Raw genomic sequence first — 17209 nt, forward strand, 5'->3', positions numbered from 1 at the left:
AAAAGTCTATGATGTCTTTGATATTTATGCTGCTTTAAGGGTAGTTATTTTGTGTAATGTTTATTTCTTGGAGCACCATGTGACGGGAACATCATGTTTTCTCTGTCACAAAGATTTAGCTTCCCCGTTTTCCCACGGACCTCCAAATAGCAATAACCGTTTCGAATGTTTATTTTCGTTGGTCACCGAATGGGGCATAAAGCACCCGGAGCCGTTGACCCCGTGAATCACGCCCTACAAAAAACCGGGGGTGCGGTCAACCCTTTTGCTTTATAATCGTATAGCAGTTCTAATCCGGCCTATATGCAGATTGGTTTGCGAGTAATTGGGTATAAATAAAATGTTTTTAGCAGTTTAGATTTAATTGTGTTTTTGTTTTGTTATTTTGCCTCCAAGGTATTGGTTTTATTTATTTATTTAAACTTTATTGCACAAAAGAAAACTTATCGTACAAAAGGCGGACTTAATGCCAATAGCATTCTCTACCAGTCAGCCTTAAAGCAAGGGTTTTAGACCTGCAGGTCGAATTTTTTCTATTGCGTTAATACTATTTGTTGCTTATGCCTATGCTGAATGTAGAGGGTACATACAAATTAGTACAATTACGTACCCATTTTTTGCACTATATACGCTGGATGTGACCTTGCACATGCCTATTCGCCATTCTATGCTTTAAAGCTATTCAAATGGAATATTAGGCGCATACATAGTTGTCATGGTGAATTGAAAGAACACACGCTGGCTGACTCAAAACCCTAAATTAGGCGGTTCACAGTTGATTGCACAACCTGCAACGCAGCTGTTCACACACGCGTCGTTGGTACACAGGGTTGAATATTTTATATTTCCTGTTATTACCTTAGTAAAAAGAAGTCAATTCACCTAATCAGTGTACTATTTGATTTATAGAAGTTATACTGAACACTGGATAGAGTTAGGTTAGGAGTTAGAGTTAGGCTACCAATTATGAACGTCAGATTTCGCAATACAAATTGTATTATCAGGAAAAAGGTCTTAGACGCATTATTATTGCAATTAGGTATATGGCTATAAAGCTTAACTTATTTGTAATTATCATGTTTTTTTTAACAGTAAAACTGTAATTATTTATAGATTCCTTTACTTCTACTGACATGGAATTAAAATTACCGTTTTTATTTGAGTTGAAAAATGTAATCGTCTGAACGTTTGTTAGGGCGGCAACACTTCTGCCAAGTAATAGCCATAACGTTTTGTCAGCCATGTGTCAAATGCAATTTGGCATGGTGTCAAATGAAATACTCGTGCATTAGGTTAACGACACAACGCAAAAATTACAATGCTGATAGTTGACACATTGCCAAAATTGACACAGCTTTGTAGTTAAAAGCTTTGTCTACGCTTTTCATTATCATAAAATGGTTTAATAGATAGGTTTTCCCACACAAACATTAATACATTAGTACATACATAACTAAAATATATTATGCTTTCATTTGTATAAAAATAAAACTTATTTCTTCCTGGGGTCTGGAATAAAGGTGACTTAGTCAGACAAGTTTGAAGATCTCCCATCATCCCAATAGTAGTAGTACATAATAAAAATACATACATTATACGGCCCGATTCGAACAAGGCTTCTAAGAAGTCACAGCGATACAATACTGAGACTGACAGATCGTTATCGTTTGACCGTAACGTGTACTAACAATATTGATTTGTTACAGGTATGTTTAAAACATGGATATCTGCAATGCGTACGTGTTCAATAAAATTATAATGGTTTACAATTTCTTTTCATTTCATTTTCACTTGGTGTAAATTAACAAGTATCATTTATTCAGTACGTTTACAATCCTATGATAGAAAAAAACATTTGAAACCTGTTAAATCTAAAAATCAATTCGATTTTGTTGATTGATGAAGTTGTGACCAAATACATCGGTTACGCATATGCCCAATGAGCCGTAACGTCACGCCTATTCAATGCTATTAGTTTCTAACAAGTTATTTGTGCGTATTACTCTCACCATAGTTACAAATAAGCGAATTTTAGACACCTGCTGTATTGCCCGTTGTGCCAACGCAGAGATTCTAAGATGCAAATTGATGATATTGGGCCACCTCACACTAGCGTATTTCAAACGTCGGCGTCTTTCCAGCGTCTTGTCAGCGCTTGCACAGCGTTCTTGCTCTGACGCGGGCGCTGACAAGACGCCGACCTTCAAAAGATGTTGGAGACGTCGCGTCGTCGCTGCGTGGACGCTGGTGAGCCGCTGGCGCTCGATAAACGCTGTTGCCGTCGCGCCGACGTTGCGTTGACCTAACGCAAAAGTTGCGTCGCCGTTATGCGGACGCTGGCAAGACGACGACGCTCGAAAAACGCTAGTGTGGGGTGGCCCAAATACGACATAACTTCGTAATCTTATGTCATACAGCGATGGTTGCTACGTTTTTCGCTTGGCAAGGTTTAAGGGATGTTTAAGTACCTAGTCTTCCATTTTGGTTTGGATACGCTTCCACGACGCTCATACGACAGGAGTGTGACCAATCGATCGTGAAGTATCGAAGCGTGAAAGACATAAATGTAGTTCGTTGTCGTATTTGGCTTTACAATGCACAATATTACCAATTACTAGATGTTATATTAGAAATGTTTATCATTAGTTCAAGACTTAAGTGTCGGAGAGTAATTTCACGTACTTAATAGCAGTTTCAGATAATAGCACGACAAAAATAACAAGTTGTATAGGTACTACAAGCCTTGTTAGCTTACTGCAAAGCTAGTTTCCAACTACATTTTTATATTCGGGTAATAATATTTAATTACATAGCATTGCAATGAATTTTGATTTCACCAAAGTAAACTAACCTATAGCACTTTAAACTTTACGGCTGAATTTATAGTGAGCTGCAATTTTAAAACCTTCATGAAATTTGGTTACGATAGCACTATAAAATCTCGTTTATTATAGCCAAGCATCAAGAGCCAACTAAAATATGAAGTAAACTCCATTCAAAGTGCAGTTTATCCTCTAAAATGGCTCCGACTGCCCGCGCCGCAGATGTAAATAGTCCTTATCCATTTTATTGTCAAGCACACAATACAAGCTTTTTGCTCGATAAATACTAGAGCTTGGCAGAACTTTGCTAAAATGCACTTTAGTGGCTTTTGCTGATCGTTAGTTTTAATGCAAAGCTTTTGTGAGAATAAGTCGTTAGAATGCCAAAAGTGCTTAATAAGATACAGTCACAGCTGTTAAAGAATTAGAAAGGAGTTAATGTTTCTCGATAATAGAGGAGAACTTGTGAATCATTCACGTCTTATATACTCACGAAGTTATAAAAATGAGATTTAATGCAATATCAACAACTGCTACTTCATTTTCCCGCCCGGATATTGATTCAGGATCATGGAAATCTGTACATATAGAAACAATTTTATATCCAAAGCAGAAGTGGTGTAAGTAGGAATAATAATGTTCAGAATACAGTTTGCTTGCCCCCTTGTAACGAGATATTAACTCAATTACGCGAAGCGAGGGGATCCGAATTTGATTTGCTTTTGAAGAGAAAAACGATGTTAAAAACGCGATAATTGAAAGAGAGCCGCTAAATAGTGCCCTTAGGCTGTTTTCATGTCAAAAGATTTTACTTAGTTGTTAGGTACTTCTATTCATTATCACTTTGTGTGTCAAATCAGGTGTGAAAAAATCTTTTTTGGGTAAATGTATTCCTATTTTCCTCTAAAAAATATAGTTTACACTCACAGCACGCAACAAAATCGCATTTCACCCGCCGTCTCCCATTTTCCGAATATCGGGGCGACATGTCAGCTTCCCTTTCACACCGCGGGACGTTTATTGCCCGCGGACCCTGCGGGGGGCAGAGAGGGCCAGAGCGGGGGGAGTGGGAGTCGCGTCGAGATAACGCGACCTTTGTTTGCTTGAATATTAATGAATGTGTTTGAATTTTGCTTTTCCGGGGATACGTAGCTTCATCGGGCGGTGTGTAGCAATGTCAGTTTGTGTTTAAAGGGAGGAGTTCAAAGTTGCTATGCATTTCAAAATGTTGACTTTAATGTTTTCATTCGTTTGGAGAATGCTGTGGGATGAAAATTCATCAATTGGGTAAATTTATATCTAAAGCGAAACCTGATTTGAGATATTTTTATAATATTTAATGTCACCATCGTCAATATCATCATCATCAGGATTTTTGTAAGAATGACGGTAGGTACCGAAGTACGTTGATATATTTGCTCCAACATTACTTTTAATTATTTTACAATAACGTATAGTTTAAATAACAGCTAAGGTTAACTTACAAACCTGTGTCTGAGGGTTGTCATTTATTTTTTCCTTTAATTTAATTTCTATAAGTAACTCACGTTCAATGTAGCATAAAGTAATTTGCAAAGGACCAATTTTATACAAGACAAACAAAAAAACATCAAAGGGTCTTCTTACCAAGAGAGCTTTATACATTATAAACACGTTTTCAATTTGTCGGTTTGTCTGAAAAGTTTGTTTAGGTATTCAAATATTATGAATAAATTAACATTTCATTAAAATAGCGTACAAATTATGAAATAAGGCGAAAAAAATATCTCAAGCCCGCGAATAATTGTTACATATTTGAAACTTGGTGCTGCTACCATACATAATAATTTTGCAACATGTTATGTTTTACGGTAATTTCAGAACATGCATGAAAAATACATATAATTATGTTATATTACTATGTTTGTTCATTAAACCTGTTTAACAACACCAAATTAATGTAGATAATTATGTGATTACCCGCAATTATTTGTGAACAGTTATGTAAAGATATTCAAGTTATTAAAAATAACTTTTCTTTATTGCCCAAATGTATTTTACTACTATAACTATTATAATAATATAATACTATTATTTGAAACCTTTTGTTATAAGAAGAAAAAAATATATGTATATGGCATTTATATAATCAAACGCGTTTTTTACGGGAAAAAGTATCGAAAAACGTATTTTTCATGATTACCTCCGTATATTTTGGCGCAGCCCGCCTGTGACGTCACAAGGCAAAGCCGCATGTTCAGTTTTACTCGTGGTGCGTCACGATTTTCGCTTTTCTATTAGGAACATTTGAATTTCACAGAAAGTACAATCTATTGACATCTCCCATTAAATATTAAACAACAACATACACATAAGCTAAATTTAAACTAGGTTACCCTTTACACCTAATCAAAGTTAGTGTTCGTTTCTATTTTTGGCAAATAAACACAAGCGTAAATGAAGCGTCAGCGAAAGTGATGACAGCTGCGAAATTTGGCGTCACGGCTGCGCCTCGTTGACGCTCTTCAAAGTTTATCTCTACAATAACTAAAACAGGACGCGACTGTTTTCAGATGTGGATGCTTCAAATGCGTCGTCAGATTCACGTACGGGTCAAGCGAAAAAAATACTACTTATATGATAGTTTTTGAAAATGTTGAAATTGAATTTTAAGTACTACTGCAGTTGTAAATGTTTTCTACCCCAGGTAAATGACATTGACTGCATTATAAAAGATAATTTGTACATACAACTACAAACTTATTTAAATGTACACTATGAAATAGAGCTTGGATACTCCTGACATGGATGTTGAAACAACTGCGGTTGAATTGGCAATAATACTAGAATTAGCCAGCCACAGACTTGTTATTAGTGGTGCAAATGATAAATGTATTATTACCGTGTGGGATGACGAATTGGGTAACCGGAGCCATTTGATACGTATTTCCATTACAGGTGTTGAATATTCTATGTAATTAGGTGAAGCATACTTATTCACTGCAGCAGTTCCTTTTAAGTACCATATCGTAGTGGTAGGTACCATATAGTACTTATGCTTATTTATACGTATTTAATCCTTATGGGATGCAATCCGTTAGCGATACATATCTACAAATATTACAAATTTAAAACAGTGGATACCTAACTACTATTCCTTCTTGTCAGTCGGGTAATATGTAAATTGTCTACCTGGAATTAGAGAGCAAAAGGAGTATAAAAAACCATTAATGGTGGAAATAACATGACGATGAACAAGATATCTAGCTGTCAATAGACTGCTAACCGTGTTCTGGTCAGTTGCCCGCAATGCTCAAAATCATATCTGAAATAGCTCGGTAATTAATTGTCGGCTGGTGGTCCCGGGTTCATTTCCGAGTGGAAGCGGTTAATTCCTGGCGACGTTAGGGCCCTTTAATTTCCGGCAATCACCTGTCAGTGGGGAGTTTTGACGCCATTTTGCATGTAGGCTTCCGGTTTGGTAATTACTATCGAGTTGAATTAGGTTAAGTAGTGTATGTGTGAAAGGGTTGAAAAAGGTGCGCTGGATTTGATTAGGCTTCATATGTAGGTATTTATTATCATTCTCTTCAATAAATTTCACTTTTGAGTAAAGTACGCATACCTTTTGTCTTATAATGTCTGTAAGTTTTTAATTGATATATATTATACTTACTATCAAAAAATACAGTTTTTAAAGTCAAACTCATTGATTTAAATAAATATAATTATTGTACAGGAAATCTCACAGTTTAGTTTCTAAAAAACTAGTTCGATGTCTTAGACACTGAGGTGAACGACCATTGAAATTTAAATGAAAGGCGTCAAGTTATAAATATTATGATCATATTGCGGCAATAAAGCAACCAATAAAATTATAATTCATTCGGATTTAGTTTCACTCTGCTTTAGAATAATATAACTTGACACCTTTTTATGAGTAAGGTCTTAATTACAGCTTCTATGAGTTCAATCGTACCTTTTTGCCGTTATCTACTCAGAAAAGTCGAAAATTATCATAAACTCGTTATCGAAGTGTGATGATTAAGGTTGTAATTTATGAAAATTTGCTGTTACAATTTTTTTATCATACGTTCTCCTTTTCTTCTTCATAACTATTTCTACATTGGTGTAATGTAGAAATAATTATGAATAAGTTAATTATGCATTTAAAATTATTTTGAATCGAAATTTAATTACTATTACTTACTCCAAATATGCTGTGAGGCTTTTTTTTATAATGCATACGTATACTGATTTAAATTGACAGTGTTTTGGCCCTTCGTTTACAACCCCATGTAGAAGTACGTTATCTATATTTAAAGACTATCCAAGATCCCTAGACACTCGAGTCTTACGTCCACAAGGGACATTATGAAGTTAACATTATCTCAAATGTCAGTTAGTACGGTATAGGAGGCGAATGTGACGTGTAAAAAGCCCAGAAACATGGCTGCTGAATAAATGATTCGACCTGATTTGATTACGGCAACAAAGTGACTGCTCACTGCTCAGCTTCGGGACTGAACACAGCTGGCGCGTATCGTTCAGTTTACTTTGTGAAAATAAAACTGCAGTGATTATACATTTGTTAAAATGATTTGACTATAGTTTCTGATTTCTTTAAGATTTACTTTAGACAACGAGAATTGAATACAATTGTTGCTGGAAGATCCTACCTATATATTAATTTTGTATGATGATGAGCCGCGTCATTATAAAATACTAAAACCATACGAAGCAAGTAAATTTAGTTGTTATTCTGATTATTAGTTTTTAATGTTGAACGGTTTGGTTTCAAGCATTTTATCGGTTTATTATGTACATATCTGTCAAACTCACATGAGTACATACTTAGAATATTGTTTTTTTACGGTATCGGGTCCTGAGTCTAATCTCCTTTGACCATGAGGGAAGCCTTGTGCTCTGCATTTGGACTTAAATGATCATGGCTAAAAATGTAAATTTTGAGCCTTCTCTAATTATTTATTTGTAGATGAAAATATCACTGGTTAGCCAAAACTCCACCTAAATTTATCTTTCGTTAGGAACCAAATTGTGCTTATTTAATGTTTTACTTAGTTCTAAATGAAGCCTTCATTTAGTTTACCAACAACCCAGAGTAAGTATATTCATATATATTCGAGCTAAGCCGGTGCACGGTGCACATGCAAATGGCTGTCTGTTTTCACTTATCCAATTTACGCTCGAGGCGCGCGCCGCGTGTTAATTGAGTCCATGCTTGTTTTGTATGGATTAACCTTGTACGTGGCCTTTGCAAATTGCGATTACTTTTAGACGATAATAGCTTGCTTCGGAAAATTTAACATGATTAATGCATGCGGGATTGCAGTTTTCTTATTGAATGTCTGTGTATTAATGTGGTATTAACCCCTAATACGAATGGATTGAAGTTTAACATCTGTGTCTTTCTGTGACATCCGTAGTTCCTAAACAGGTGAACCGATTTAAGTACGGTTTTCAAGAGAGGATATGCGATATACCGGGATGGTTCTTGGAAGGTTTTAGTTTACTAGATCGCGCTGTTATAATTAATATGTTGTAGATTTTTCTGTCGTACTTTTTCATAATCCACTGAGATTTTGAAACTAAGTAATAGGTCAAGCTTTTCGGGACCTTTTGCTATTGCGTCCTGTGATTCACGGTCGACAATCAAGAGCCTAAACTAGCAAAAGTACCTTTGTGATACTACGAAATACGCTACAAATATGCCGTTTGTTACTAAGAAAATACTCAAAATTTATTATATTTCCAACAAAACACGCCAGACTCGTCCCCAAAAATAACAAAAACATTATTTTTTTGGTCCTGATTATACATATTTAGAAAATTTGAATATCATATACATATACATAGAGTGAAGACTTTTTATCCCGGAACCTCTCTCCCCGTAAATACCGCGACGCGTAATATGACAGTATTCAGCGAGTATTTATGCGCGCTTCGCTTCCGGGTCATTTATCCCCTCGCTCATCCTGCAATAAAAGTACGACGTCACTGACGGAAATAATAATGCTGTCAACTATGGGGTTACATTTTTTGTCGCGCTTTACGATGTCGCGATAGGAGATGGGCGATAAGATCCAACAACGATGAATATAATGGTTGATGGATCTTGAATATTATTAAAGAATAGGTTAGAAGATTTAAGAAATTTTACAAATTACGTGCTTTGTCATGAAATGTGACTAAAATGAAGGAAAATGCTCTCTTGGTAGTAAGATTGAAGTAGTTTTGCGTATTCTATGGAATGGCACCAGTTATTTATAGCGCCATTTTTAAATTATTTTTCATTAGACGCACTACCTACCTACCTATACATATTAGTCTATAGCGCTGGAAAAGGAGATAATTTGACATTACCTCCTTTTCATCTAATAATAATAGGAACATTACTCGCTCTAGATCTGTATAATTGTCGCAATGAACATAACGAGCATCACAGTCATGTGCAAATTATGGAATTGGCTGTGACGCTTGACTTTGAACTGTGGGGTTCGAGGCCTGGGTTTATTAGGTTGTTACATATAATATTTTACATATCTAAGTAAGTATTAAATTATATACGTACCTGGGTTAAAAACCATTTTAGTATGAGTTGCGTTATACGTGTTTCCTGTGGACATCATATAATAAACGGCAGTTAAAGCCTAAATTTCTTGCCGGACCCCTATTGGCATCTTCGACCCTTTGACTTCTTACAAGCTCTACAGCTTGCAGCAGCAAGGCTCTACAGCCTTAGTAAAAACTACCTAGTTATCACACTGTACGCTCGCCATCAGATGTATCGGAGCAGCCAAGGTGCTCAACAATATCTGAACACGCCTTTATTGTCAAGGCGTTAGAGTGCTTGTTCAGGTGTTTTGAGCACCTCGGCAGTGCCGATATAAGTATCTGATGGCGTTTTAATTTACGTATATAGGTAGCTGGTAGATGTATTTATAATAGTAACAGAGTTGGACCAAGCTTATGACAATGTGTGGAACTGGCATAGTAAATGTTTAACGGTGTGGTATCACTTTCACTTTTTGTTATTGCAAAATCTGTGCAGTTACCTTGATAGGACTCTAAGGATCTTACTGGACCTCTTAAGACCACAGTAAAATTATTATCTAGTGCCACATCGTTCTTTTTAACAAGACAATCTCTTGCACATTTTATTTCGATAATCTTGTGTGAATAGAACGAAGTGCAGTATTATAGTATACTTATAGCAGCATCTGGCATAGATCGCATAGCGCGCGTTGGCCGCGAGCCAGCGGCGTCGTCACCAACGTCGTTAGCTCAATATCCGCAGGAAACACTATGCTATCACTGCCTTACTGTGCCGCCATTACAAGGAGTCAAGTGATTATTGTCGAGTTACGGGATTACTAATGTTGCTCTTGGCGGTATCGTATCACAGGTTCTCTTTACGCTGTTGCAGTAAACTCCATTGCGTATTTTACATAACCCTTGGCGCTGAAGCCAGCAAAAAGCGGTTCATGTAATTACTAATACGATTATAAAATATGTACAATATAATTATTTTGTTTTATTTAGACTTCATTATACTGTTTAAAACGGTACTTATATCTTATTTTACACCTCCTTGCGTCGTATTGCTCAATAGGTATCTTATTTTACACCAACCGTTTCTCGTATAACATTAGTTTATTCATGATTTCTGAAAATGTTATCGTTTAAGGTAACTTTGTATTATAAAAATAATAACGTTTCAGAGAAATAGTTATTTACGAGACAAGTGCGGAAAGAGGAAATTCGAAACGAGTGGCGATAAATTAAAACACGACAGAAGGGAGTGTTTTAAATCGACACGAGTTACGAATTACCTATTCGCACGTGTATCGTACAACGTTTTACAGTACATATGGCCCTTTAAACGTTTGACATACGCACGAAAAGTGTTATTTTACGCACTAGTGTGGGAAAATAGGACCATGTGTACTGCTAAATTATTTGCCTTGAGCCTTGAGACAAAATTTCTACGAAACAAGGTTCGCGCGTGCCCACACTCTAAAAAAAATTTGGTTGGCCCTATCAATATGTTGATAGTCGTAATCAAGCATCTTGATTCCATACGAGCCTAACAAGGACTTCGACATTTCAAATAAGGTAATTCTGATTGATTTTACTATTGCTATGTAACTGAGCCAACTAAGATCTTGTTCAATATATACATGAAAAAGAATTATGCTAACTAATTGACCCTAGTAAGATCAACTAAGCTTGATATTTATTGAATCAACCTACATTACATAATTATGTCAACAAGTTAATAATAGATGCAAGGTATACAATTGTTAGGATTAATCAATACCTACTTTATTAGTTCAATCACAGATACACTTATTGTTTTAAGTAATCAGCTTTCTTTGATTTGTATAAGATCGTAATTGTTGTAATTAATTTAACGTCAACTAAGAAGAAACTGCTCTTAGTTGGTCTTCATTTTTTAGAGTGCAGCCCTAATTTAATTTTTCGGTTTATCCTATGGTTTACTGGTAGAGAATATATTCTGTCATTAAGTCCGTCATTTATATTTTCATGTAATGTGCAATAGTGTTTAAATAAATAAAATACACAATACTATTCTATACTTATTTTATATTAGTTTGAACGTATTACATACCTATATTTGATTTACTTTCTACTAAGTACTAAGAAAATTAGGCATATGCAGTCATTATATAACCTCCTAACCCTCTTTAACTTTTTATACCGTCTATCGACAAAGCCTAAGAGGCTATCACTGGAGCCTGTAACGTTGCTCGAGGGCGTCGAGTGCTAGTCTAGACGCCCTAACTCGAGCCTCCAATAGGTTTAACACCTTTGAGCGCACCGCACGAAGTAACACCATCTTTTTCACCACCAGTTTGAAAAGATTGTATGCACGAACTTTATACAAATATAACTCTGCTCTCGTGTATATTGTTGATTGGCACACCTTAAAAATGTATTGATACAGTTGATTTCAAAAATATACATGTATTCTGCAAGGCGAAATATGTGTACTTAAGTGTATTTTCAACGTTGACTGTACCTTAACCACCTACCCAATTTTGTGTTTTGTGCACCTACACTGTGAACATAAATCGCAGTGACGCCTATTACCAGTGATCGGAATAGGCAGAGTATATTTACCTACACTTGGTAGAACAAAGTCATGAAGTGGAGACTTCCTTGCGATAACATTTTTTTCCGGGATTTCCCGGATTTAAAAAATCAGTAAATTAAATAAAATCTCATAATGTATCCCCAATGTACGTAAAATTAAATAGTAACCACAACACTACAAGTTTGTACTAGTTTACGAGTGATAATATAACATTATTGTATTTATATTATTTCAAACTTGTCCGTCTCTTTTACGCCAATACCAGCTGTGTTTAAGTGAAAGAGATAGAAATAACAGTATTACTATCTACTATGTTAATTGTACTTTCCATTGTTATCGTCTAAAAGACAAAGCAGATGTCGTTATCACTTATCGCTGTTACCTGCAACCCTTTTTATGCATTAAATAGAAAGTTGACATCAGTTTCTTACTATCCCTTGTCGAGTACGTATGGAAGTGTAGATACTGTGTTTTTTGGATATTTGACATTTGCTTGTTTACTGGAATTTCGCCTGCTATACTTGATTACACACGGCCTGAACTCGGACACCGATTTTGCTTTGATTGGATTTGGCGATTACTGGATACTGAAAACACCACGGATACTGCAAAACTACCAAGTTTCAAGGTAAGATAATGTATTTATTATTTAACATTTTTATCTTTTTCATTGTGTGTATAATCGAAAGTAAGAATAAAGGCTGAAATATATGGTCACGAACTATGACTATTGACTTGGGTCACTTGCCTATGTTCATAATTTGGCCGTGTAATGTATTAAACCTACATACATCATACTTACCGTACTGTACCTACATAAATAGACACGTGTAAGCTAAGTAACTAATGGAAATCAAGTGCGGGTAGTTCCAAAAACTCGTATAGCTAGAAAATGTTGACACAACTCCCTACCCGTATGCCTCTGACCACGGACATAATGTGACATCCGAAACCTTGGGCCAAATATTAAATACAGTGGAACCTGGATAATTGCAATCTCAAGGGACCGGCCATTTTTTGTCAATTAACCAGGTTTTTCATTTAAGCAGGTCGTGTCAATTAACAAGGTTCAAAAAATCGTTGTGTCAATTATAGAGGTTTTCATTAATAGAGGTTGCGTTCTGACAAATTTCTTTTATGGAGGTACAAATAACCATTGAAAGTAGATTTACACGCTTACGTTCTGGGTTTCTGGTCTATATATTTCTTCTGTCTATACTTGCACTTTTATTTACTACTTTATTTTCTTATCATTTGGGTTAAAAAAAATCCCTTGAATTGTAGAAGAAAGTTTTATTAGAATATAAAAAGCATACTTTGTTTTTGATTTAATCAAAACTATTTCACCTACTACAGGCTGTGATAGATACCCAATAAATAAATTTAATTCTGGATGAAGATATAAATAAAATGATCATTGCTATTAAAATATTGTTTCTGATGTCTACAACTACATTATTTCAATTACAGAGGTAATAAGTAAGACTCGTTTCAATAATAGAGGTAAAAAGAAGAGCAAACATAACGAATTATTTTAGCACAGTGTCAATTATAGAGGTCTTAGTTGCGATGTGGTCAATTACAGAGGCAAAATTACGAAAAGCACTAAAATCTAAATTGCAATTATAGAGGTTCCAAAATTTCAATTATAGAGGCCTTTTGGTCTCAAGGAACCGGGACCGGACCTTTGGTTGCAATTATTGAGGTTTTCCATTTATCCAGGTGCCAATTAACCAGGTTTGACTGTATAAGTGTTACGCGATTAAGTCCCGTTTTCATTTAATAATAGGTATGTGTGAAAATGGTGTTAGTTTAAATCAATATAATAATTTTGTATTTGTAGATTGAGTTGCAATGTTATTTATATTTAGACTTAATAAAATAATAATAACTTTGTACATAAAGAGAGTTTATTAAAAATAAATATAGAAGAATCCGTTTATATATTGGTTGTTTCATTTTATGCCTATTTATTGTATTGAAGCAGTTGGATTGTTTTTTGTACTATTCAGAACAATATTAATTATTCGGTAAGTTCCCGGGACATTAGTCCCGCAAAAAAATTTTGTCGTAAGGAAGTCTCCAGTTTTTATCTATGTTCTACCAAGTGTAGGTAAATATACTCTGCCTATTCCGATCACTGCCTATTACCCAGTAAATCACGTCGAGATAATAAGGGGCGATACGAGATGAAATCTTAAACTGAGTGTACTTGAGTAAGATGGCTGACGTGTTTCATTTAAACTGGCGCACGTCTTAATGGGTTCGCAGGCAAATTAAATAAGGTTTAACATGATTGTTTTTGTTACCTTAATTTGAAATGGCGTTGTAGTGTGTGTAAGAAGTTAGTTAAAAAATATACGTAGATTTTCAGTAAATGAATTCCCGATACCTCGGTCGTAGCCAAGGTCACTTTTAAGGATGACTCACGTTAGACCGGGCCGTGTCCGGGCCGGAGCTTCCGGCAGCATCACGTGATCGCCTGTCAATGTCATGTCATAGAAAAGTAAGCGCCGGAAGCTCCGGCCCCGACACGGCCCGGTCTCACGTGAGTCATCCTTTAAGTGGAAATTTGATCAAATAGCAAAATTATGCAGCTTGTCACTCAGTTCATCATCATATCAGCCAGAGGATGTCCACTGCTGGACATAGGCCTCCCCCAAAGAGTGCCACAATGACCGGCCGTGCGCCACCCGCATCCAGCATACTCACACACTCACAGCATCCAGCAGTCACTCAGTTATCGTCAAGCTAATATCAGGTGAAGGTTTTTCACTTCACTTCACCAGGCCAAGCCGAAAAGTTAACGTCATATTTATCACTCCACTTCACCGGGCCAAGCCGAAAAGTTAACATCATATTTATTAGTCATCACTCTACCACCTATACTAACAGGCTTATTGGATTGATTGTGATATCCATAGACAATTTCGATATATAATTTAAAATAAAATTAAAGTGAAAAAGGAGTTTAAAAAAACCGGCCAAGTGCGAGTCGGACTCGCGCACGAAGGGTTCCGTACCATTAGGCAAAAAACGGCATACAAAATCACGTTTGTTGTATGGGAGCCCCACTTCAATAATTATTTTATTCTGTTTTTACTATTTGTTATAGCGGCAACAGAAATACATCACCAGTGAAAATTTCAACTGTCTAGCTATCACGGTTCAAGAGATACAGCCTGGTGACAGACAGACAGACAAACGGACAGTGGAGTTTTAGTAATAGGGTCCCGTTTCTACCCTTTGGGTACGGAACCCTAAAATCATACTTCGTATAAACTGAATTACCGTGTGCTTAACTTTGTCTTCAATTTATCAAATCTATAAATAAATAAAATATTCCTTATTATACGTATATGAAATACGGTATTTCTTAGCTTAATTTTATGGAGCTTAATAAGCATTACATTACCTTAATATGAAATTTAATATTATCTTAGCTTATTAGTTCAGCCGAATCTTCTATTGAACATAATATTAATAATATTACGCAAAAATTAATTCTTGAATACAAACGCTTTGTTTAGTCTGTGATGAGCCCGTGGCTGCCATATTAAATTTGTTAAGTTAATATTTCTATAGTACCTAGGTACCGATATTATGTATTTCTTCTTTATTATCTACTATTGTTCTACAAGCCACACTTTTCTTTTAGGTTCCTTTAATTTCTTTAAGTTATTAATTTAGATAAACCATTGACGAAAATCACGATTTACTTAATTCACAGATAGTCTGAACGAGTACGAGTAGTTCAGTTACAGTACGGATATGGTGGTTGTACTTTATCGTGTATTGTGTCGTACGTCACTTTTGTACTTACAATAGAAAGTGACGGCCACGTTGATAGACGATAAATTAAGCACGGCGAATGTAGGCCATCTGTAAGCCTATTATTAGCTTAGCTTTATCCACGTGATAAGTGTCACTTTTTAACACCACGTGATTGAAGAGACGGACATTGTTTTTATCACGCTGTCACATAGACATACACGACCATAATATCCAGGGTGGACAGTTCGTGATATCGCATAATATATAAAATAGCCATTATGTTTCGCAATATTCCCACTTTAACTTTTTTACAGTTTGATTCTGTTCACGAGTAGCCACTTAATGAATAGAGGCCATTAACCAATAGCTGCCATATTTCGAGTCGAGTCAAATTAACCTCCAGTAGTCATGTTCTCTCTTGGCCATAAAACTTGCCCTTCCGCGCCAAGATTGATAAACGAGAGTTAAGTGTAATATCGCCTACCACCACCGCAATAGCGGTAATTAAAATGTTAATAGTTTCAGATGCCACGTCTCTGCCGACGCCCTCATGAATATTGAGCGTTAAGGTTCCGTAGCCACAGATTAATTAAATATATAGTTCACAATCATTTGCGATTAATTTTATGATATGCGTCGTTCCAATTATGTTGAATATCCTCTTGCGGCAAAGAGTAGGTATAACGATAAGTCCAAAACGTTGGTTAAAATATACGTCCGTTAAGTTTTGTTTTAAAGTTTTGAGCATGGCTTTCCTACATTACAGTAAGTATGTAAATACTGAGTCGATCTTTCTACCCTAAAAATCCTAGCTATAAGTAATATTTGTTTTATGGACGTCTTTATATATAAGATTAAATATTTCTAATTAATGAAGTACTTGATCAATAGGAAATTTATGTGAAGATTCATGGTTTTCAGCATGGATCAGCGTAAAAAAATTCAGTGTTACGTTTAGTTTAATTATTGATAACAACCGTCTGATAAATCCAAATCTAGAATCATCACAAATCTTTACTCATGTCAAACGTAGATCCAAAAATGTTTAGTTGTTCTTCGCCATCGATCAATATTATCTTAATAGTTACTGTAATTAACCTTGGTTAATTACAGTGGACGAGAGTGGCAGTTAACTGCGAGTAATTGAAACCGTACATCTTTGATACGCCGCGGCATACAATTACCGCTGTAATAAGCTACTGGGTGAAAACTCCTTTATTTTTGCAGCAACTGGCTATAAAATGCCGTGTAACTGGATGTTTTATGAGAATTCTTATGGCAATATCGTTATTTTGCTCCCTTTGCGTTATTACTATGAATTAATTTTGTTACGTCGCCAACAATTTATGGAAAATCTGCACGCGTAGCAACTATTTTACCGTGATTAAACTTATGTCATGTCATAACGAATAACGGTACAGTAATAAGTTTGCGCGTTTTAATAATGGTTTTAAACGTTTATATTTTTATCCAATTATTATGTATCTCTTTACCC

The 17209-nt window shown here is 35.6% G+C and overlaps 1 protein-coding gene across 1 annotated transcript in view; it reads left to right on the forward strand.

Moving 5' to 3' along the window:
• The window catches only part of LOC134801184 (collagen alpha chain CG42342), a 283499-nt gene that overhangs the window by 22268 nt on the left and 244022 nt on the right, over positions 1–17209 (forward strand). The window lies entirely within an intron of this gene.

The sequence above is a fragment of the Cydia splendana genome, chromosome 2 (genome assembly GCF_910591565.1).
Source record: "Cydia splendana chromosome 2, ilCydSple1.2, whole genome shotgun sequence".
Taxonomy (NCBI): Eukaryota; Metazoa; Arthropoda; class Insecta; order Lepidoptera; family Tortricidae; genus Cydia; species Cydia splendana.